The sequence below is a fragment of the Topomyia yanbarensis genome, chromosome 2 (assembly GCF_030247195.1).
Source record: "Topomyia yanbarensis strain Yona2022 chromosome 2, ASM3024719v1, whole genome shotgun sequence".
In the NCBI taxonomy this organism is placed as follows: Eukaryota; Metazoa; Arthropoda; class Insecta; order Diptera; family Culicidae; genus Topomyia; species Topomyia yanbarensis.
Genome location: NC_080671.1, coordinates 107,561,962 through 107,584,745, shown reverse-complemented (window position 1 = coordinate 107,584,745; position 22,784 = coordinate 107,561,962). Strand labels below are relative to the sequence as shown.

Sequence of the window (22,784 nt, the reverse complement as noted above, 5' to 3'; positions counted from 1 at the left end):
TAATAGTCTCCTGCAAGTCGTGGGATCATTCTTCAACTCGAAGAGCATCTCGCCTTTTAGGGTACGCCTGATTCTTACCACTTTTTCCCCTAAAACCTTCAGCTCCGGCTCCTATCTGACCTTCCTGAGCAGCGCTGCATACGTCGCCGCGTCATTGGCTTTGACGAGTACGGCTTCTCTCTTTGGCGCCTTCTGACGAGCCGGAGTTTTTCCTTTTTTCTTCTACTCCATTTTTGCTCTTTCTACTGCTTTTGATTTTTTTTCTTTTTTTTCGACTAATACATAGTCGGTTCCCACGGTAAAGAGAAACAAGTCTGTCTTTACCAGGGGAAATGGTGGTACACTTGAGTGATTTGTAGTTATGCAGCCTAAGCTCCACTCCTAGCAGCAGAAGACAAAAGATTAGCCATTAAAATTCAAGCCAGTTTCTAATGACACTGCCACTTCTAGTTTTCCGATCTGTATATTTCACATCTTTGCTCTAACTTGAGTACTGTGGCCCTAAATTTTCATGACTTTCCCTACCCAGTAACCTCTAGCTAATTAAATGTCGTTAAAAAATAAAAAAAACTTCTGCTTTTGCTGTTTCTCGTGTTTCTCCCTCCGACGGTACTACAGCTTTCGCTCTGTTACGTCCTTTCTGTCGGCAACAACAGCGTCCTAGAGTGTCTGCCTTTTGGGCCCGCATGATCTTCCGTCTCTTGGCGAGATTCTTGTAATCTCGTAAACTGTAAGTCACGGAAACTGGTGTGTTCTCCACTCCAATCTGATTTTCCAGACCCTGCATCGAAGGACTAGTAAGATAGTAGTCTTAGCCGACGTCAATGCTCGCTCAGCTACATCAACCCGCCGCGTTGCCGTGTCATACTCCTTCACGGCAGTCACTAGCGCCTTTCGAACTCTGAAAACCATCTTGATAATAATCTTATGGACATTGTTTCTCACGCCCACAAACCTGTGGAGCTGCTCCACCAAGCACTTCGCTGCCACTACTTTCGGCTTCTATGGGATTTTATTCACCCCGCTCTGTTCTGGCTGTTGCTATGTATGGATGTATATATGTAGGAATCAAATAATGTTACTCATTTTTTTCAGAGATGGTTGGGCAGATTTAAGTAATTTTATACTCAAATGAACCTTTAACCTTGTAAAAAAAATTAAAATATTTCCTAAATTGATGGGATTTGCGCTTTTCGTTCACTGCGACCCAATAAAATCCTCTTTGACCACGTTGGACACTTACAACGGATTCAGATGCCTCGAGGAAGTGATAAAGTCACTGAATTAAATACACGCCTCTTCCTCAGCAACAGCTGGCTTCATTTTTACAAATTTAGACTCAAAAAGTATAGTCTCCACAATTGCTATTACAGAATTTTATTTGGATCGGAGTTGTGAGTTGATCACACATGAAATTCGCTGAACTTTTCTGTCTTTCTCATAAAAGAAAGGTTATTCAATCACACAGAACATCGTCTTTTAACCCAGGCCAGCTACTTCACGTATACGGTAGATGGTAGGTATAATAACAACTCAAGACATTGTCTAATAACATCAACAACAACAAGCCAATAAATCATAGTTTGGATAAGAGAAAAGCTCAATTACACCACTAGGTGGATTAAAAAAGGTTTACAAATTCATCCATCACTTTATACCTGTGACACGGGCAATTTACAATGCATTTACAATACAACCAAATTGCACTGTAAATGCATAAAGGCACAGCCGAAATATAGCATTATCGCTAGCTCTGTATATGTATATAAAGCTGATATAACGCATACATGTTTCAAGGATCCTTAAACTATTTATGCATTATATATGAATTTAGTGCTATTATAGAGCTAATATGAAGCTACTGTGATGCTAACATAATGCTGTGAGTTTACTCTTTGCGCATTTCCTCTTGAGGCGGAATTACTACAGGAAAATAGGCCAAAAATAGGCTAAAATATGCATAACACATAATTTATAAGAAAGTCAATTGCAGTTCTGAGCACTATTGCAATTTTCTTCCTTTTTGTTCATTATACCGAAAAGTAAAAAAACAGCGTTATTAAAGCATAGTGGATAATGACAGCGCATTGACGCTGTTTAATAGTTTGAGTAGTGCCTATAAGAGGATTTCAAATTCGACAGTTTTACATTGGGGCATATAATGGCATTGCTAATACAGAAACCGGGCTGTCAATCTGTGCACAGTTATAGCACAATATTTCGCCTTTTTGGCAATATATAAGCAGTATATCAGAATATACTGCTCATCGGCTCTATATGGTTGCCCTATATGCAGATCTAAAGCAAATATTAGGCTACGTTATAATTCTTATTGGTTACTTGGACTATAAAGCATAGTACATATCACATTGAAAATCTCGATGCATATGACAGTGCCCTTTCGTAGCCTCTACATTAGCCTACTATCAATTGTCCATCGATCACATCACTAATGCGTATCTTTTTTCTTCACAGGTAAAAATCATTCATGGAACAAAGCATGATTCAAGCAAAGGTATTTTAATCAGATTATCACTTCTTGATTTCAAATAATTATTTGCCGTCCTTGCCATCCATATGTATATACATTGTTATCCTAACTCGTCCCAACATCCGTGCACGCCATGGACCCACACGTGATTTCACATCCCACATGGCACTCCCGTACACCTGTCTGTCTGACGGTATCACAGCAGCGATATAGCGTTTGCACCAATTCTATGCTCTCTCTCTCTCTAGTCGATCCCGCACCATCCGCTATCACTGTTGCCTACCGTTCGTTACTGTGCGGCAGTGGATGGTGTAGTTGCAGAACAGAGTCAAGTGTCAGGTAGAGTACTTACCTTCAGCCGAAGCACGAACATCCTACCGAACCGACTGAAGCGGCAGCGACTGTGCAGAGAAATAGCGCGAGAGAGCTCAGAACAGCCTAGCTAGACGCAAAGGTGGCGGAAAATCTCTCCCATTCTGCTCCTGCCTGACCGAGCGGCGGTGTGACGACGGAGGAAAACGTGCTTCGCTGGTGCTTTCCAGTTCCAGTCTTTATCTAGATTCGGTTCGACTCAGTTCAGTTCAGATCGGTATCCCGAGTGGACAGGATTTCCTAGCGCTGGGTCTGGCTTTAGTCAACAGTAGTGGTTGGTATTTCACGGGTTTTTGCCTCGTTGCCGTTTCCAACGAATTGGAAGTGATCCTGTGTGAAATCTCACAGGTGCGGAAACGGGATGCTGTGTGTACTTTAGGATTTCCCAGGACCTTAGCTCGTCATTATTGCGTCGGGAGTGTGTAGGTGTATGTGTGGCGGGCAAATGTGCGGAAACGCGGTTTGACGATACAAAGAGACAAGTTAGAATCACCTTGTATGCCAAACCGTGTTTGTTTATTGCTTCAAACGAATTACCGGAGATCCGATGTATGTGATTTCGTGGACCCGCATGCAGATGTGCAAATAATTCGGTGTAATGTTCAGTGTAGTGAATGTAACAATCCCTTGTGTAATCCAACCACCCGTTCATTTGTTCTAGATGACCTGTGGCAGTGGAGGTGGTGTGGAATAGGGGTTCTAATTTACGACGAGATAAGATTGGTTTGGTGTTAAGGGGGTGTTGGATTTTATTTTCGGTGCCACACATGTTCATGAATTATGCACCGATTTGTGATGCAACCGAGGGATTAAAAGACGCTGCACGTTGGTTGCTCCAGTCACCAGCCGAGATGGAGACGCATTGCTGTATGCAAATGGTGCAATCCATGGAACAGCCACATAAACCCAGTGTAAACAAAGAAGTTAAGAGAGTATACCATATCAGTGCCTGTTGTTTTCTGCTGTCGCCGCTGGCATACGAAGGCGATGTTGCAACTCAGTGAGATAGAACGGAAAATTCATTCCAGAGATAACTATCGCAGTGTGATAGGAGTAACAACAATAGTATCATCATCGTTGTGATTATCGTCATCGAGGAAGCAAGATCATGACCGCCATGAGCCTATATGTATCTCTAACTTCACCTTTCGTTCATATCACAATTTATCAGCCAAGTCGCCCGGGATTTTCGATATATCCCACATGGTACTTTTCTCGTTGCGTTAGAAGACAATGTTTCTTCGTTAGTGATGCGTCGTTCTTTTTTTTGCTGACTTGAGTCTTGGGGTGATAGTGCTATTTTTGGGTGTGGACGCTTGAAACCGGTGAGCGCGCCGCCGGGGATGGTTATATGAATTCGGCAGTTATTTATTAACTTCGCGAAGTCATAAATAATCGGTCTCTCGTGTTTTGCCTATTATTCTGCGGCGGTTCTTTGCATAAATTGAAAATTATGGCGGAATAGGAGCTGCTTTCAAATTGCGTATTATTGTTAATATTTGCGGTAATACTTGCTCGGTGTGTGCGCTCGTGAACAACCTGTTTCAAATGTTTATACAGAACTTTTCGGAAACAATACCGCAAACAATGTTATCTCACAATGTGAACGAATTTACTGTTCCATTTCTATGCTCAAATGATGCTTCATTCGAGTTTTGAATTAACACAATTCCTTGGTGATGTGGATGTTTGCTTTAGTTAGTACATTGATTTCACCATTTTTTCACTTTATTATTTAATAAAAGTTGCATTAGAAAGGAGCGACTGGCAGTAAAAGTCGCAACAACAGAATGCTTCATGAAACCCACTTCAATGGAATGTAAAATTCGGATATAAACATCAAGTGTAAATATCGGACTGAGATCCTTCAGAATAAGACCTTACTCGAAATAGTCTGCAAAAATAAATCTCCATCATTATAAAAGGCGGTTAGCCACTTCATGCCCATGTTGTTTATAAACAACTTTTTAAACAGATACAACTTTTGGTTTCGATAAGATTTGGTAACAAAAACAAGTAAGAGTGATAACTTTTTTTCTTCAAAACAGCTATGGAACAGTTAGTCAATTCAGAACCGGTACGGTCAGAAGGATAGTTTGCATAATGGCTGAGCTGGTCCATGCGGACGACACGCACTCCATGGTAAACGAAGATCGGTGGGCGGGTATGAAAGGTTATTCGATCGCAGTGTCATGTCATCTAGTATCTCAATTTGTGAATCTTTTGTAACACGTTAAGATTGGTGGGACAGAATATGTTTTGCATTTACCTCGCTTCTGTAATGATCTTAATTTCCCCTTTAAACTGGTCTAGAGCGGAATAAACGAGTATTACAAAGTGTTCAAGAAAATGTCCATATTCATAACCTTGGCGTTTCTGTTCGCGACGTGAATTATTGATGTTTGATGGATGAGTAATTCAATGATCTCGACTCTAGTTAATTTATTCAGAACAAAATACTTTAGTATATCGACTATAATACATATATGAATAATAAGAAAAATACACTTAGCTTTGAAATAACATCTTTGAAAGACCAACTTCATACTTCAAACCTTTTTCAAGTTCCCTAGAGTCCCTCGTACGAATAGAGAAAACAAAAGTTAAATAAGAATGTAAATTATGACACTAGTTTACAGCATTTCTGAACTCAATTAGCTGGTTGTTAATTTTAAGGCAAAATCGTATACTGAATCCGAAAATTTTACAGTAGAATAGTTTTCGAATTAAAGTAAACAAATGAATTTCACATTGAAAATAAAATATACGTTTAGTAAAGTCCAAATATCTTCGGTTATAGTGCATCGAGATGAAATAGGGTAATTTGGGGAGAGATGCCGCATATTTCTAAAAATCGATCCTGCATCAAAGTAAATCATTCAATTTTTGCTGAAATCATTTTTATCAATTGCGACAAGTTTCTAAAATACTGTGAAATGGTTTTTGTCATGAAAAAAACATTTTACAAAAAACGCTTTTAATCCATTTAACAGTGTGATTATATACTTCTTATAACCCTTATCGCTTTCTTCGGGTATTATATCGATTGAGAACATTTAGAACTTGATGCTTGGCGATGTTTTTGATAACACACACTACATGGGATAGTGGCAGGACTCACAGAATCGCTCAAATTAGCATAGGACAATATCAGTGTAAGAAATCTCAAAGGTTAAACCAATTTAATGGAAAAGCGGAAAAATGGCCCATAAAATAGAAATACAAACGAATTATTGCAAATGCTCCGTTAATAACATATATAAATTCTTCAATCAATGCATTTTTATCGAAGGAGATATTTAACATTACATGCGGACGAAAGATTTATATCATTTCCCATAGCCAGAAATAAGAACAAATTCATTCAATGTATTAATAGCGCCAATACGGTTATGTTTAGGTCAATAGTATCTTCGAAGAATTTAAAGCATACAATAAGCTTTTTTTAGTATTGTGATTTTACTGATTAATCCCCCTAAGGGTGCGATATTTTCATAAATTTTCTTGGAACTGATTGTATTGAAATAATGACTTCAGCAAATTTGTAGCTCTTACTTTTGCGAATAACTTTACTGAAAACATCAAATACATATTTCGAATACTTTAAAAGTTATGGCTTGTTTGTGGATTACCCTTTGTCGCCTATTTATTGTTCAATATAGTAATAATCCATTTAAATGAGCCAAATATTAGTTTGATAAAACGAATTTCATTTCATTTTTCAATCTATAACCGCTAGAATAACCACCGAACAATTCCAAGTTGTCTAGATAGAATTCGATCACTTATCGGTGCAAAAATTTTCATTTTCTCGAACGTTCTGACTTATAACCATCGGATCGATCTGAAACATATCTCGGAAAATGAAAAGCGAAATGAATAACTCCAAGCAGTGGTGTAGTCAAGAGGATGCTTTGGGGTTTAAACACCCCCCCCCCCCCCCTCACCCAAAAAAATTGGATAGAAGTTAAAAATTCATTGATGCTGACTGATTTAATTCAGGAACTTTGAAAAATTGTGGGAATGCGGTGTTGATCTGTAACTGATCTATTGGTCTTGATCTCACAGTTGTTTAATAACATCAATATCAAATACTTGCCTAAAAACATTCCAATAGAAACTCATTCCAGAGTTCTGAAATCAATCATAATCATAATTTCCTATCATATTGAGTTCAGTTTTGAAGGGGTGTACTGTAATATGGATTAGGGTCTTTTTTCAACAGGAAGCGAAATTCGAATTGATTTAATGTCTATGAAACTTAGAACTGCTCACCGAAAAATTGCATAACTTTCAACATTTGCTAAAAATGAAAAAAAAAAACGAGAAAACCACATAATATAATTTTATAACTCGATAAATATAATTTTATAACTCGATATAATCCATATACGTAGTATTCATGCCAACAATATAGTTGTTTTAAATGAAAGTCTCAAAAAATTCGCCAAAGACAGGAACTCTGTTACAATTTTTTGAAAAACTGATTCTCCATAATTTTCAAACTTCAAATATGGCGGTTTCGTTATTATGCCATTCTATATTCTACACTCGTCCACAAGAAACTTCTTCGAATACTGCCTATCTATTATAATACATTGAAGACCCGAATTGATCAGCCCCCAATTTTATCAGCCTCATATGAAAATATGCTAGGCTCTAGCAGACAAACAAAGCTGAATTTGAGTAAATCCTTTCTTGATCATGTTTTCCTTATCTTAAAGATGCAAATATGCAAAAATTAAAATATCTATTTTTTTTAATTTTTGCGCTAGAAGATTATATTAAAAAATCAGAAATGGTAATTAGACTACATCAAGGGAAGTGAAGAATATTTTAACAGCTTTAGTTTATTATGGAGAAAAAAATGTCGCGATTTAGTCAATGTCCCCATTTTGTCAACCTAAAATACACCATGGAGATGATAAAAACAGATCTTTACTGTATTTATTATTCACAGTAATAGGTACATCCCATTTTTTGAGGATATTTTCTTTCAATTGCATCGAAATACACCAATTTTTATGTAGTTTTTAAGGGGTTATTTTATCGACTTCTTCCAAAATTCGGCGAACCTATTCCCATTCGTGTGATAGTTTATGTTGCAGATAGAGAAAATTCATAAATTTTCAGCTTTTCCTACACAATATTACAAAAGCTACTTATACAACTGTTCCTAATAAGATTATGTAAACTATAAAGTATTTGAAAATTTTTAATGGAAGTGACGGAAGGTTATCGAAAAGTTTCGTGAAAAAGAAAGTTCCAGTAATGATAACGATTTTCCCTAGCGGGTTTCGAGAGTTTTTTATTTGTTCTTTGGCATTAGGATTAGGGATAATAATTCAGATCAAAGATATTACTGGGAAGTCATTTTTAGAAAAAGTCGATATCGAAGTAAAGTTTGAACTATGCACACATGCATTTCAGAGGTAGCGAGATATCAAGAAGTGAAATTTCAGTGCTTAGTTCTCAGTCGCGTTAGGAATTTGAGTAAACGCTATTGAGTATGAACGTCAAATCCATTCGAAAGTTTGTTGTTCGATTTTTTTGACTCAGCACAACAAACATAACCCCTTTAGGAAAATTCGGTTACATAATATTGGTCTACAAAATCAGAAAAAAAAATTTGGTGCAGGGTTGCGATAATTTTTAGGGTAAATCGGGTGCGCTGAGCTCAAAAATGACCATAGTTTTTCCCGCCGTGCTCCCGTTTTTGAGATTTCTCCATAAATTTGATTTTTTTTGTAGTCAATGTAAATTTTTTTTCTAAATTTTTCGAATTTGCAAACTGTATCAAATCTATTATTAAAAGGTACTACAAACACCTAACAAATATTTGGATATCTGGAAAGGCATATTGAATACTGTGAAATTCGAAAAAACCATGCGTAAACAAAATAAAATGCCCCTTTTTTACGAAAATTTGACATTTTGCAAAATTCAAAATGCTGCCATTTCAAAAGTTCTCAATGGATTTCGATCAACAATAGCTGTAAGCGTCTTCTTTCAGAAAAAGTTCAAGCTAAACAGACGAAAATCGGCTGAGTTCTGATCATTTTACCTAATTGAAGAAAATCTTCAAAATCAACGCTTTTTGATATTACTACAGACACGACAAAAACTTCAGAAAACCTATTAAAAATAAATGTTTTTTATAAACTTCAATGCTTTGAATATAAATTAAAAGTCATAAAGTAGTTTTATTATCACATTTCAAAATAGCCTAAAAATATTTCACTTTGTAATAGTTATACTATAAACAAAAATACGGAGTTCAAGAGTTAGAAAGAGACAGCGAATTGATTTGGACATACTCAATCTGAATATGAAGTCATAGTTTTGTTACTTTTGGTCAACTTACATAACCTAACTCAATTATATGTTCGATGACGTTTGCGAATGTAATTTCGAAAAGGGAATAGGAACGACCAGTGATCACAGAATATATTTTATTTTATATATGAACATTTTTATTATATCATATCAATATAGCAAATTAAACTTTTTTTTGTTGGAGCGAACCACTGCGACCAGTATTTAGATCTATTGTGGTATGCCTCTTCTTTAATCTAAGTGTACTTTCTACTATGACATATCACTATTTATGAATGATTGTCATTATTGAGATACACTTTCCAGTTAGGCACACCACTTCGCATGAAATTTATTACCTGCTTGGGATTTACAATCCAAATATTAAAAGGCTCCAATGTTTCTTTACCGAGGACTCTTAGTCTGCGTTGTATCAATGCAAAGCATTCGCAGAGCAGATGCTCTGATGTTTCACTTTCAGATCCGCAGACGCGGCATGTATCGTTTGTAAGCTTACCAATTTTTTTAAGATGGTATTTACTCGGACAGTGTCTGGTAAGTAGTCCTGTCATGATACATAGTTCTTTTTGTTTAGTCTAAGCAACTCCAGACTTTTTTTTCTCGTTGGGTGAGATAAATTTCTTTGATTGTCGTAGCTGTGATTTTCCACTTTTTCAATCCCATTTTGAGGGCACTCGATGAGAATCCACAGAATGGTTCTGGGCCGATAAAATTAGTGGAGGACCCTCTTCTTGCTAGCTCATCGGCTTTTTCGTTCCCTGCAACGTCACTATGTCCTGACTATCTAAGAAAATGCAGATATTTGGGTACCGTTATTTTCTTGTCAGACATACGTAAGTGCATTCTAGAATGGCATATATTTCTGTTTGAAACATTGTCGGCCAGTATCCCATGATTTGGGTCATTCTTACGCTGTCTCCGTGAAGACGCCTTATTTCTCATTGAATCAATTTTGTTTCGGTGAGCTAGGCATAAAGTACTGAATATAAATACCTGTTCGTATTTACTTCTCGCACATCCCAAGAAATATGCAGGCTACAAACTCAAACGGTATCACAAATGAAACTTCAAGAACTATAGAGCTGAACTGCCAAACGCCTTCGATCGTAATGAAGTGAGGTGCAAAAAATGCGGTCTATTGTAGCGCATTGCGCACATAATAAGTGCGACTAAAAGTGCGGAAACGCTTATAAAACTGCACTTTTACATTGAATTGTCTTGGTGTCTATTACGCACTTATGTATTTTCCAACGAGGAATAAGTGCGCCTCATACATGAGAACGATTCAATGTAAAAGCACACTTTTATAAGAAAAATCGCACTTTTATGGAGTCCAGTTTTAAATGCCATCAATAATACAAATAAAATATTTTAAGGTTATGTTAAAATGTGGTCATAAAACTGCTTTGACTTTTAATTTATATGCAGAGCATCGAAGTCTATAAAAAGAAATTTATTTTTAATAGATTTTCCGAAGTTTTTGTCGTGTCTGTAGTAATACCAAAAAAAGTTGATTTTGAAGATTTTCTTCAATTAGGTAAAATGATCAGAACTCAGCCGATTTTCGTCTGTTTAGCTTGAACTTTTTCTGAAAGAAGACGCTTACAGCTATTGTTGATCGAAATCCATTGAGAACTTTTGTAATGGCAGCATTTTGAATTTTGCAAGATGTCAAATTTTCGTAAAAAGAGTGGCATTTTTTTTGTTTACGCATGGTTTTTTCGAATTTGGCAGTATTCAATATGCCTTTCCAGATATCCAAATATTTGTCAGATGTTTGTGGCACCTTTTAATAATAGATTTGATACAGTTTGTAAATTCGAAAAATTTGGAAAAAAAAATTAAAACTGACTACAAAAAACATCAAATTTATGGAGAAATCTCAAAAACAGGAGCACGGCGGGAAAAACTATGGTCATTTTTGAGCTCAGCGCATCCGATTTATCCTAAAAACTACTATCGCAACCCTGCACCAAAATGGCTGTCGACCAGTGTTATTGAATTGGTTTTAAAGGGATCATCCACAAACAACCAGCAATAATGTCGATGATGGTAAAGATAAAGACTTTGTGTTTTCAGCAAATTTGTTGACAAAGGCGCAACTTTAACGAAGACATAATTTTAATATGTGCGCTTGCAAGAAAGTTGGTAAATATATCCCACTTTTAGGGAGATTAATCATTAAAATAACTACACAATATGAAATGGCTCATAGAGTCGACAAATTCCTCCGAAGACGTCATTGATCCAAATTTAACGATTTAGGCGTAATTAATAGATCGCACGATTTTGGCAGAAAAAAACCACATAGGAATAACATACCTTACGCGTGAGACTAAGTTCGTGAAAATCGGCTCAACCATCTCTGAGAAATTGATGTGTTTTTTTTTTAATTTTGAAAGATGGCCATTTTTCCGGGAACTTCCCGAACCGTCTACGGTGGTCAATGTGGGCCGTCAGTAACCTAGAACGGCAAATGCTAGATGTTTGGCTCCTATTTTAGCAAAAAAAATCCTTTTTGCATTTATCGCAGCATCGGTTTGAGTAGGACTTTGCTCTGTGACCACCCACAACCCTTAACTCAGCAACCAGAAGTCGGATCGAAATAATATTTGTAAACAGTTTCTAGGGACGTAACACCGTTCATTTGGCACTAAGTTTGGTCAAATCGGTCCAGCCATCACTGAGATGTAACGGTTATTCTGAATTTGAATACTTCCGCCGGGGTTTCCGGAACCGTCCATGGTGGTCAATGTTGCCAAAGAGACTTTGAATGGCTGTTAGTGACCTAGAACTACAGATCTAAGCAGTTGTTGGAAAAGTTCACCTTTTAACATTCATCGCAGTATACGTTGAAATCGGGATTTGCTGCGTGGTCGTGCTCATCATCCGGTTATTCCGGAACAGAAAGTCGGATCAATTAAAAATCGATTACGATGGGTCAGATCTGGTCAAGGCTGCGAAAATGGCAACAACAGGCGAATTTTTTTTTATCAAATTTTGCGTCAAACTATTTTTTCCGTTTGTATATAACCTCTTACATTAAGCAAAATGAATTATGAGCCCATAAAAATTCCATGTCTGTCATTTATAAATGTTTGTTGATGCTTCTTGCATGACCTGAAAATGACTCAAAGACCGTAAGGTGATAAAATGGTAAACAAAATCCATATTTCAACTTTTTGCATGGAACCACATTTTTCCATCGCAGTCTAATTTAAATTTGATGATATTTCTTGAAAATTTAAAATGAATTTGGATTAATGCTTATTTTTAAATGTGTAGTAATGAAACAGAAATAACTTGTAACGTGACAGATCAAAAATTCGAAAAAGTTTTGTGGACCACACCAACAGTTTGCATACAATGTCTAACCTACATTTTTTCTTACTACTTGAGTCTACTTTTTGAGACTGCATTGTGAAAACCTTCAAGTTTTATTCATTTTTTAGAAAACACAGTTGATCTTATGTGACGTGACAGATGTTTTCTGCTATAAAGCAATTGCATCAAGTTTGATTCAATTACGTCAAAAATGGTGACCATCTTCGATTCTGATGAAACTTTTTACGTTTCATCTATATGTGAGACTAAATATTTTGTATTGTAAAACAAATAATTTGTATTCAAGAGTACTATTTAAAAAGGGCGTACGAGATCTTGAATACACTACTTTTAAAATATATACAGTATACCTCGATTTAACATACCTTCGATTTAATATATTTCGATTTAACGTGATTTTTACCTCGATTTAGCCTACATGCAAATTTTTTTAATTTTTTTTAATGTCAATGTTACTAAAACGAAATGTTAAGAATCAATATCAATTTTATTCTATGATCCACTTCCAATGCTTAAAGAAACATAATTTATTTTCGTTTTTTCGCTAGATTATGTTTAAGATTCTGAGATACAAAAACATTCTTTTTTTGATACCGCACAACAAAATGAATACACGAATTTGTGGTTCAAGTTATTTCCTGATAATAGTTTTATGGGTTTTTATGTGTAAACTATGGAAGGTGTGATGAAAGGTATAGAGCGGTGACGAGATATTGGCGGACGGTGAGTCCCACTAATAGGCATTGGGGCTATAGCGGTTATTACGAAACTGTTGGAAATTTGTAATGAAGTCATGACAGATCCTCGATGTTAACGCATCCAACTAGAGCTTGAAAGAACGTAAGCTCGATAATATCTTTTATCAGGCTGTATTGAACAGGTGAATTTCTCAGTGCATGTGGACATTTTTCAAAAAAAAATCGTTATAGATCGACTCCCCTTGCAAAAAAAATGCAATAGACGATAATGATGGAAGACTTCCTTCAATGTACGACTCCTGCTAAGCTCACGGTGTTTATTTATCAATACCGGTGCCGGTCATTACTTATATGATTTTTGTTTGAAGCGAAACTGAGTCAGTTTCTATCCCCAACTGCTGTCAAAATGTATGAACTGACAGCAGTTGGGGTTAGAACCTGACTCAGTTTCGGGTTCAAGCGAAATCGCCATTAATGTAAACAGAGGAAGCACACAAAAGCAAGGTTAGTCCGACACTGATTGTGATTATATTCCTAATATATTACTGCGTATTCTGTATATCTGTATATATAACTCTCAACAACTGCAACGGGTAGAGAATGGTCGTTAGTAGAGATTGGGATTCGAATAAACTGTATTGGCATTTGTGTACGACTTAAGATGATCGAAGACTCTGGATACTTGGCCCCCAGGAGTACCATAATAAATGTGCACGTTTAAATAGAAATCTAGGAGATAGATCCAATAAATAAAAAAGGAGATAGATCCAAACAAATGAAAAGAAGATTTCCGTCTTTGTCGCCTGTTACAACGTGGGAGCAGGAAATCAGTGGATCAATTCTTGGCTTTAGACATCACATGCTACGCGGCTACTTTGGAGATCGATAATAGTGATATCCACATTCTAGTGAATTCCACCTCCTCGTCGTCCATAAGGATTAAACAAGTTTTTTTAAATATTTTTGTATTGTAATTAAAATGTATTATTCATTCTGATGAGTTCGACTTTTAAATTGAGGTATTGTATCTGTCGTGCACAAAATGATTTAATCTAACTTTTTCCTCAAAGAGAACTATATCGCTACAATGGCTCGATTTGGTTGTTTTTTTCTGCAAGTAGAACTCCTGTGCTTACAAAACTTCGTGACTAGTCGTTTGCTCGTGAACTCAAGTTGTGTTCTCTTTTTGAATTCTGCGATTATCTGACGGACTGGTTGGTCTACCAAGATAAAGATGAGACAAAATAGAAACACAAATTTTCTTACTAAAGTTAGGCATTGTGCTCTTCATGCACACAATGGTTAATACAACATTGTTGATGTTAGAAAAAATCTCGTTAAAAATTTAACTAATACTGCACTGCTAATAACACTATTCTTATAAGTTATCCAGAATTCTGAAAAAATTTGCGACGAATTTTATGAAGTGAATATCTGTTAGAATTGGCGAATACTTGGCAAGATTAAGATAAATATTAGGGTGGGGCATTGTTATATGGAAAAACGTAATCTTAACCTAATCAACTGAGCACAGCACTTTTTTGGTTCCGTTTGGGGTCCCAAACAACTGGGCAAAATTTGAGGTCGATTGGATTTGACCCGGCGTAGCGCATTGCGTTTGAAATTTGTATGGAAATTAGTATGGGAAAACCTACTTTTTTGCATTTTCAATTTTACAGACTACAATTTTTCCTGCAGTATACCAGCAACTAGATAGAAGTGTAGTCCAGGATATGCTGAACAACTTTGCCGAAGGATCCATGGTGCTAGAATGTCTCTACAACAAGTTATAGCTATTCAAAATTCGATAGATCGAATTAATTGCCAAAAATCATTTTTTTTTCCAACACTGCGGGTGTAGCAATGATATTTCATATAGCATACCAAAATAACATCATATACTTTACATTTACCACATTGGTATGTTTGGATGAATTATTCAAAAGCCTTAGCTCAATTTCATGGGCGTAGGTAGTTTCGCAGTCATCGTTACTATTATGCATGGGGCATTGTGCAAATGTTGTAAAATAATTCATCTGAACATTTCAACTCGACAAGATTTCAGTTATTTCAGTTAGAATTTCTATATGTTGAAGCCCCCCCCCCCCTCCCTCTCCCCTCACTACACCCTATTGCGAAACTACATACGCCCATGAAATTGAGCTAAGGCTTTTGAATAATTCATCCAAACATACCAATATGGTAAATGTAAAGTATATAATGTTATTTTGGTATGCTATATGAAAAATCATTGCTACACCCGCAGTGTTGGAAAAAAAATGATTTTTGGCAATTAATTCGATCTATCGAACTTTGAACAGCTATAACTTGTTGTAGAAACATTATAGCACCATGCATCCTTCGGCAAAGTTGTTCAGCATATCCTGGACTACACTTCTATCTAATTGCTGGTATACTGCAGGAAAAATTGTAGTCTGTAAAATTTAAAATGCAAAAAAGTAGGTTTTCCCATACTAATTTCCATACAAATTTCAAACGCAATGCGCTACGCCGGGTCAAACCCTACACAGTTGTTTGGGACCCCAAATGGAACCAAAAAAGTGCTGTGCTGAAAAAACGATCATTTTGCCCCACCCTAATAAATATGTTGTTTATGTTCAGAAGAGCAATCTAATTGTTTAATTGTGAATATGTGGTTTCTATGTCACTGTTAGGTGGATACAGTCAGTAATATCCTCGTAAATATTTCGCATGATGAATAAAAAAATAATTCTATTCGAAAACAAATATTTCTTTTGTGTTTTGATTTTACATAAAATTCGATTTAACGTACATGATTGAATCGGAAAATGTATGTTAAATCGAGGTATACCTGTAGTTCGGAAATCGAATTTGTACAGCATATGATAGCGAATTCTAGGGAATTAATTCTTCTGTGTGAATACTTTTTGGTGACATTCTTCAAAAAGAAAAAAACAAGAAAGTTGAAAAATACAATAATTTAACAAATGATTTTTTTGTTAACGCAGGCCTAAAAATAGAAGAAACATTTTTCACAACGACTTTAGGTATGCTTCTAAATTTCCTAATATTTTTCAGTCATATGTATTATTTTCTTATACACCATTAATACTAAATATCATTTCGAAGCAAAATGCTCGTAAGAAAAATTTACCAAAATATTTCGTTTTTTTTATTTGGGTAGTGAAAATACGCTCTTTTAATAAGTTACTCACAAATATCAAATGCTAAAAAACATAACGCGTTTTAAATTTCATTAAACAAAAAAGGTTTAAAATATAATGGCGTTGTGGAGAAAAAAAATGATTTTATAACAAAAATTTGAAACATATTTCAAAAATCTTTTAATTTTAATTTAATTTTTTTCTGTAGGGTTACTGCGCCCTAATTCATCTCAGCACCTCTATTCATCCCACCCATTTGTACACATTAGTTAGAGCAGTGTCTGCTTTCTCTATTCAACGCATTAGCTCAAATGGTGAGATGAATAAAGATGCGTTGTGCTCGACTTTTCGCTTCGCTCTAACGCGAGTATTTTACATTTTCCAAGCCAGATCTTTATTGATCTGCTTCTTCAGAACAAAGCAAAAATGTTGATACCTATTTAAGCGCAATCCAATCAGTGTAGGCCGAGTTATCAGCGAAATAGTGTGACATCGTGACTAATGAGATGAATAAGGGCACGTTAACCCTAAATAATTTAATTATAGTTATGTATTTTAAAATGTTTTTGCATTTCAAAATGCCTATTAAAATTGTCCTTCAAAATGCAAATGTTTTTAAGTTATTTTAGATTTTCTTTCGACATTGTGTTATTTCGCGAAACTACGACCTTTTCATAAGTTATTCACGTTTATTCATCAAAACCAATTTGTTTTTCAAAATAAACATGAAATTTTCCGTTAATGCTCAGTTCCCAGATCAAGGATGATTTGTGCGCGACTGTCTCGATATCCTTGCTCCAATAAAAATACAGAACTGTAATGTGACAGATTCTGGTTGTAACGTGACAGATCATCGAGAATACTCAATAAAATCGAAAAAAAAATTTCATATATTTCAAACTCTTCTTTGATTTCCAAGCTTCAACTTAAAACTGTGTTCACGCAAATTCGGGGGCCAACGGAACATACTTTTTCAGTTTAGTCGGGCAACCTTCAAACTCACAGCGAAAATTGTGTAGCGTGACAGACGTATCAAAATGACAATAAAGCGAAAACCGTTCGCGATAGAAAATATCTTTCTGTAGACAAAATGTGCGGCTTAGTGACCTTAATAATGTGAAATTGTGATAGAATCAGATTTTATCGTTTTTGCAGACTTATCTTATGAAATATGCGTAAACTTTTAACGTGACAGACAGAAGACTTGACCATCTAGACACGCAAATCCAAGTAATGTCCACACATTTTTACTATGTATTGCATCATTTGTACATCATGGTGGTACCAATTCATATGGAAATTTGCTGTGTGATCATGCTCTTCAACCCGTAATTCAGGAACCGGAAGTCCGATCAATATAAAATCGATAGCGACCGATGGGAAGGTTGTAGCTTTCATTTGTGCAAATCGGTCCACCTGTCTCTGAGAAAAATGAGTGAAATTGTTTGATACATACATACTTTTTCCGATATCGACGAACTGAGTCCAATGGTATAAGAGACAGGGCCCTGCGGGCCTCAGTTAAAAGTTCGAAATTCCGACCGATTGCATAACCTTTCTATATGAGAAAGGAAAAAAGGTAAGGGAATTGCTTGAGATATCCATAGTATCGGCCTTTAAGAGAATGTTTGGTTAAAAACACTATTAAGTGGTTACACCACTAGAATTTAAAAAATCGGTTTTTTTACTGGTCTAAAATATGCCTTGAGGTCTTGAAATGATATACCAAACAACCACAGGCGACAATCATTTTTAAATGTATAAATTTTCAATTCTGCCGCAACCTCTCTTATGTATACTCCGAGCTCATTGAAAATTTTCACCTCATTTTATTCGAAACCACATTTTTTGAGCTGGACGGAAACATAACTCGAACAAACGATTTTGGATCATTTTGAAATTTTTACAGTATATTCAAAATTGATTTCTGCAGGTCGCTGAAGATTTGGAGATGGAGGATTTCATCTTTTCATTAGTTAATTTTTTTTTCGATCAACTATTTTGTGTCGATTTCTATGACATTTTCATCGTTTTTTTACTAAAAAGAGCGCCATTTCGCGAAAAATCAATACATCGAAAAAATCCTACGTACGTCGGTGGTATTGTTATAAGGAATTGAAAAAAAACTTTAGTTTTAATCTCTAGGTTAAAAATTACGCGAGATTGATTTCCGGCCACGGACCCTTTCCAAAAAGAGGCGCTCACGGAAAAAGACTGCGCGGCCGCCATCTTGTGATAAAATTATTCGAAAAAAAAATTTTTGTGCTTCATAACTAGTATTATAAATCCCATTTGACAAGATCTCGATTCACCTCTTTATTACGTGTAGAAAAATTCCTGAAATATGCCTATTTTTTCGTGCTCTACAGTGCAGTGGGTTAACTCGTTAAAGTGTTCACGAGAATTGGTCGGTGTTAAGTCAGACCGGATTAAGTCGCAAAACATCAAAAAATGAGATAATGATAACACTGGCTAAAGAATTTCTTCATCTACATTCAACTTTTGCCAGATTTGAAATATGTAACCATAAACAAGAACTATGACAGAAAATAATTTGCAATTATAACGTAGAGGATGTTGCGATTAAAACTTTGAATCCGTTTTTCTCGAAATCAATATTTTGTCACTTAGTCCGGTCTGACTTAACACCGACCAATTTAAACCTAAATTTTATTTATTTTTCATTTATTTATTAAATATTTCAATATATGTATAACGACAAAAATCAATCTTTTTTAGGAAATAAAAATTCCTATGCTCAATTTGGTATCAATTTGGGACATTTCCAGCATTTGTTTCCCTTGATTTACGAGAAAACAAACTTTCACTGCGTAGACACACAGTAAGGCAAGTCCCATACTCCGCTCGCGACATAGTTTAGCCCCTTCAGCCATTTGGCACTGAGTTACACTTCGACTTAGAGAATCCAGATTTCGTCGCTTTCTACGACACGGGAACAGGAACCCAGTTGATCAAATTTTGTCGGATCTTCGCACTTCGCATCACACCGTAAACATCAGATAAGAGAGCCTCATCACCTTTTTGCAACCCTTCACAACAAAATTGATCAAATGACAGGAAGCATCACGAAAACTGGCAATCAAAACCACCGCCAACGCTTCCAGCAGTCAGGAAATCAAACCATTCCGCTATTGCGAATGCCACCAAAATGAAGATATAGCTTCCATTTCGGACTTCGCACGTTAGGCTGTCAGCTAAAGAAAACATAAATAAACTTTGCGCACGGTTTCACACCTTTCGCTAGCTGTACCTAGTTAGCGTTCTTATACCAACATTAGAGTGGTGCAAAAAAGCGGCGCTCCTACGGTTATGTCCCAACCGGATTTTAAAAATATTTTTAAGTAAAAACAACATATTCCAACTTCTCTTTTATTAAAATCTCAACCGGAACCGCTCGTACTTGAAGATTTGACAAATTTTGCAGTTTCAATGGTTTAAAAATATTTTAGTTCTTTACCGCATATGGATAAATGATGTAATCATTGCACTGAGTTTTATTTATTTAAACGTTTTTCGTGCTAACCAAGTTTTTAATAATCAGCACACAGATAAAATGCTTCCAAGAATGACCATATTTTCACTATATGTACTAAACTGAAAACACAAATTATTAAACAACGAAAATATAGATTTCGCATCAATATCCAGCGCTTTGAATCATAAATGTTCATTTCGGGCATCTATAATCATACTTTAGTGGAGAAAACATTTTTATCACATGCCAAATAAAAAGAGTTTGACAATTTCTCAATAAGAAATGTATCGATGTGTATTTTGGTCATTTAATATGGTTTGATATGGTCATTAGGGTGGGACAACAAATAGAATCCAGCTCCGAGCAACTTTTCAGGTACCATTTGGGTCCTAGAACAACTGTACAAATTCTTAGCTCGATCCCTGAAACTATATTTTTTCGGCCACTGTTTAAAGTTTACATGGGATTTTGCATGGGAAAATTACTTTCGCAAATTACTTCCTCCAAGAGTCACCCATTCCTTCCTAAAAATAAATCGTTATGTGGGTTTTATAGGCAATTTAACAAAGAAACAATGACTCGAAAACCACGAAACGATCTGACGCTTGAGAAAAAAGTTATTAAGCAGAAACCGATTGATGGGCTGACGATTGATAAAATATTCATTTTTTCTAGCACAACTGCTGTTGGTTTTCCAATTATGAGCAATTTTGTTTTGATCTTCTCTTAATTTATCTCAATCATTTATCTATACTGTTAGGCCACTTCACAAGAGTTTTGAGGGATAAATTGAGGCTACTTTTGTCCATATTCAGGGAAATTAAAATTTTTGTATATAATTCGACCGTCAGAAGCAGTGATGCTATGAAAAGTGAAATTTTCATCAATCTTCAGAACATCAATCGGTTTTTGCTTAATAAGTTTTTCCACAAACAGATCGTTTCATGGTCTTCTAGGCTTTGTTTCCCTGACAAATTTTCTATAAATTCTAAATCAGTTATCTATTTATTTTTAGGAGATAACGGGCGACTCTTGGAAGAATTATTTTGCAAAAGTAGATTTCCCCATTCGAAATCCCATGTAAACTTTAAACCGTGAGTGCAAATATATAGTTTCACCGATCGAACTAAAAATTTTCACAGTTGTTCTGGGAGCTAAATGGGACCCAAAAAGTTACTCGGAGCAAAATTTTATTTTTTTCATATAACCATGTCCCACTCTTATGGTCATTCTCACAGAAAATTCCCCATTATTTATTTGTCTTTAAATCGATTAATTTCATGATGTTTTTCTTTATGTTACTTTGAAATATGTACTTTTCTCATAATTTGAAAATAGAGTTCACCGAAAATGACAATTTTTTGGATATTTTAAGGATCCATCATTAAGCAATTCTGACCTCAATATGAACCTTTATAATGCATATCCATGGATATTGATGTGAAATTCATGTTTTTTGTGCAAAATTATGGGAATTCTTATTTAAATTTTTCGTCAAAAACCCACAAATAGCTAAAATGGCTGTAAAGGTCGCTATCTTTTCAAGTGACTTGTGCGAGTGGCTCCGATTAAAATTTTAATGAAAGAAAAAGCTTAAATATGTTATTTTGATTATCTTTTCAAAATCCGGTTGGAGCATTGTCGTAAGAAAAACTTTAGTTTCGTCCACCATAATCTACCTACATATAAAACGACTGGGAAATTTCAATAATTCCTCTCGGCGTGGACTGGTAGTAGTTATTCACACACATACATCCCCACAACAACAAAAAAACAAATTCGTGCTCAACTCGAGTCTGCCGCTGCTTTGATTACGAAGCGGTGAGCGCCTCACCACAATACGAGGCTGAGCTGGATGTGCAAATGTTAGAGCTTTAGAATATTTGTGCCGCCCGTGGGCCGGAAGTTTTCCACGCTCCCATTCACCAAACAGTCAGTGAAAACAGTCAGTCAGTTGTGATGAATGCATATTTCAACTAAAAATAGGAAGTAATCTAGTGGTAAGCGGATTTCCGGACTGCGAGAAGTGCTTAGGCGCATGAAGTATTCATACGGTGTGGGTGAGGTCTGGTACGGAGGCCACTTTTATGGCAACTGCCTGTGGCGAAATTATCATGAATAGGACAGAATCAGCGGGAATACGTCTCTATTTATACTGAATTAGAGCGGGATTACATAGAGGGTGTTTACTTATCATTTTTGTACTGAAATATAACACACAAAAGATCGTTGACAAGAATTGTTAATAGTTTATTTTTGATAGCGCATGTCATGTAATTTAATGTTCTAGAATATTTAAGAACTTTCGTGAATAACAAATTTCTTAACAACCCTGGTTTAATACAAAATAATGATCGTGACGAAACTCTGAACGTCGAATTCAAAAACATCATAATAAACATTTTGCAATCAATTGGCTCTAAGGGTCAACAGTTGGGTATGTATTTTTATTATCAAGTTCGCAAACGAATGAATAATTTACAGTTCAATCGTAAATCACCATATGTTCCGGAAATTTCTCGCTTCTCTTTTTTTTGCTTCCATAAATATAGCCTTGGTGATTTTATTTGAATTTCATTTCACGAGCACCTCCCCCAAGTGTCATAAAGCTCAGCTTCCGGATCGCAGGCCAACGGAAGCAGCCGTATCAGCTGCCACCGTTCCGCTTTATGCCAAACCATTTATTGAACAAACAACAACAATTAAGCTGATGAATAACGGAGCGCAGTCATAAATAAATAAATCCCTTCTATGCTAATCAATTATCATTTGCCTTTTCTGTCGGTTCCGGCATCAGTTGCAGCGGCAGCTGAGCCACATAAACACGGCAGCCACGCTAAATTGCCTTTTGTCGTTCGGATTAGGCGCTCCACCCTTAGTCCGATAGAGTCGTCAGCTAT

The 22,784-nt window shown here is 35.8% G+C and overlaps 1 protein-coding gene across 19 annotated transcripts in view; it reads left to right on the top strand.

The window, feature by feature from the left end:
• Nucleotides 1-3,007: 3,007 nt before the first annotated feature.
• Nucleotides 3,008-22,784, top strand: part of LOC131679144 (thrombospondin type-1 domain-containing protein 4-like) — a 180,538-nt gene continuing 160,761 nt past the window's right edge. For 2 of the 19 annotated variants that reach the window (XM_058959754.1, XM_058959755.1), the window contains exon 1: nt 3,047-3,137. The gene's annotated coding sequence lies outside the window, so the exon portion shown is untranslated. Of the gene's footprint in view, nt 3,292-3,397; nt 3,413-22,784 lie in introns of those variants that run through there. The other 17 variants (XM_058959770.1, XM_058959768.1, XM_058959761.1 and 14 more) reach the window with 15 other exon arrangements.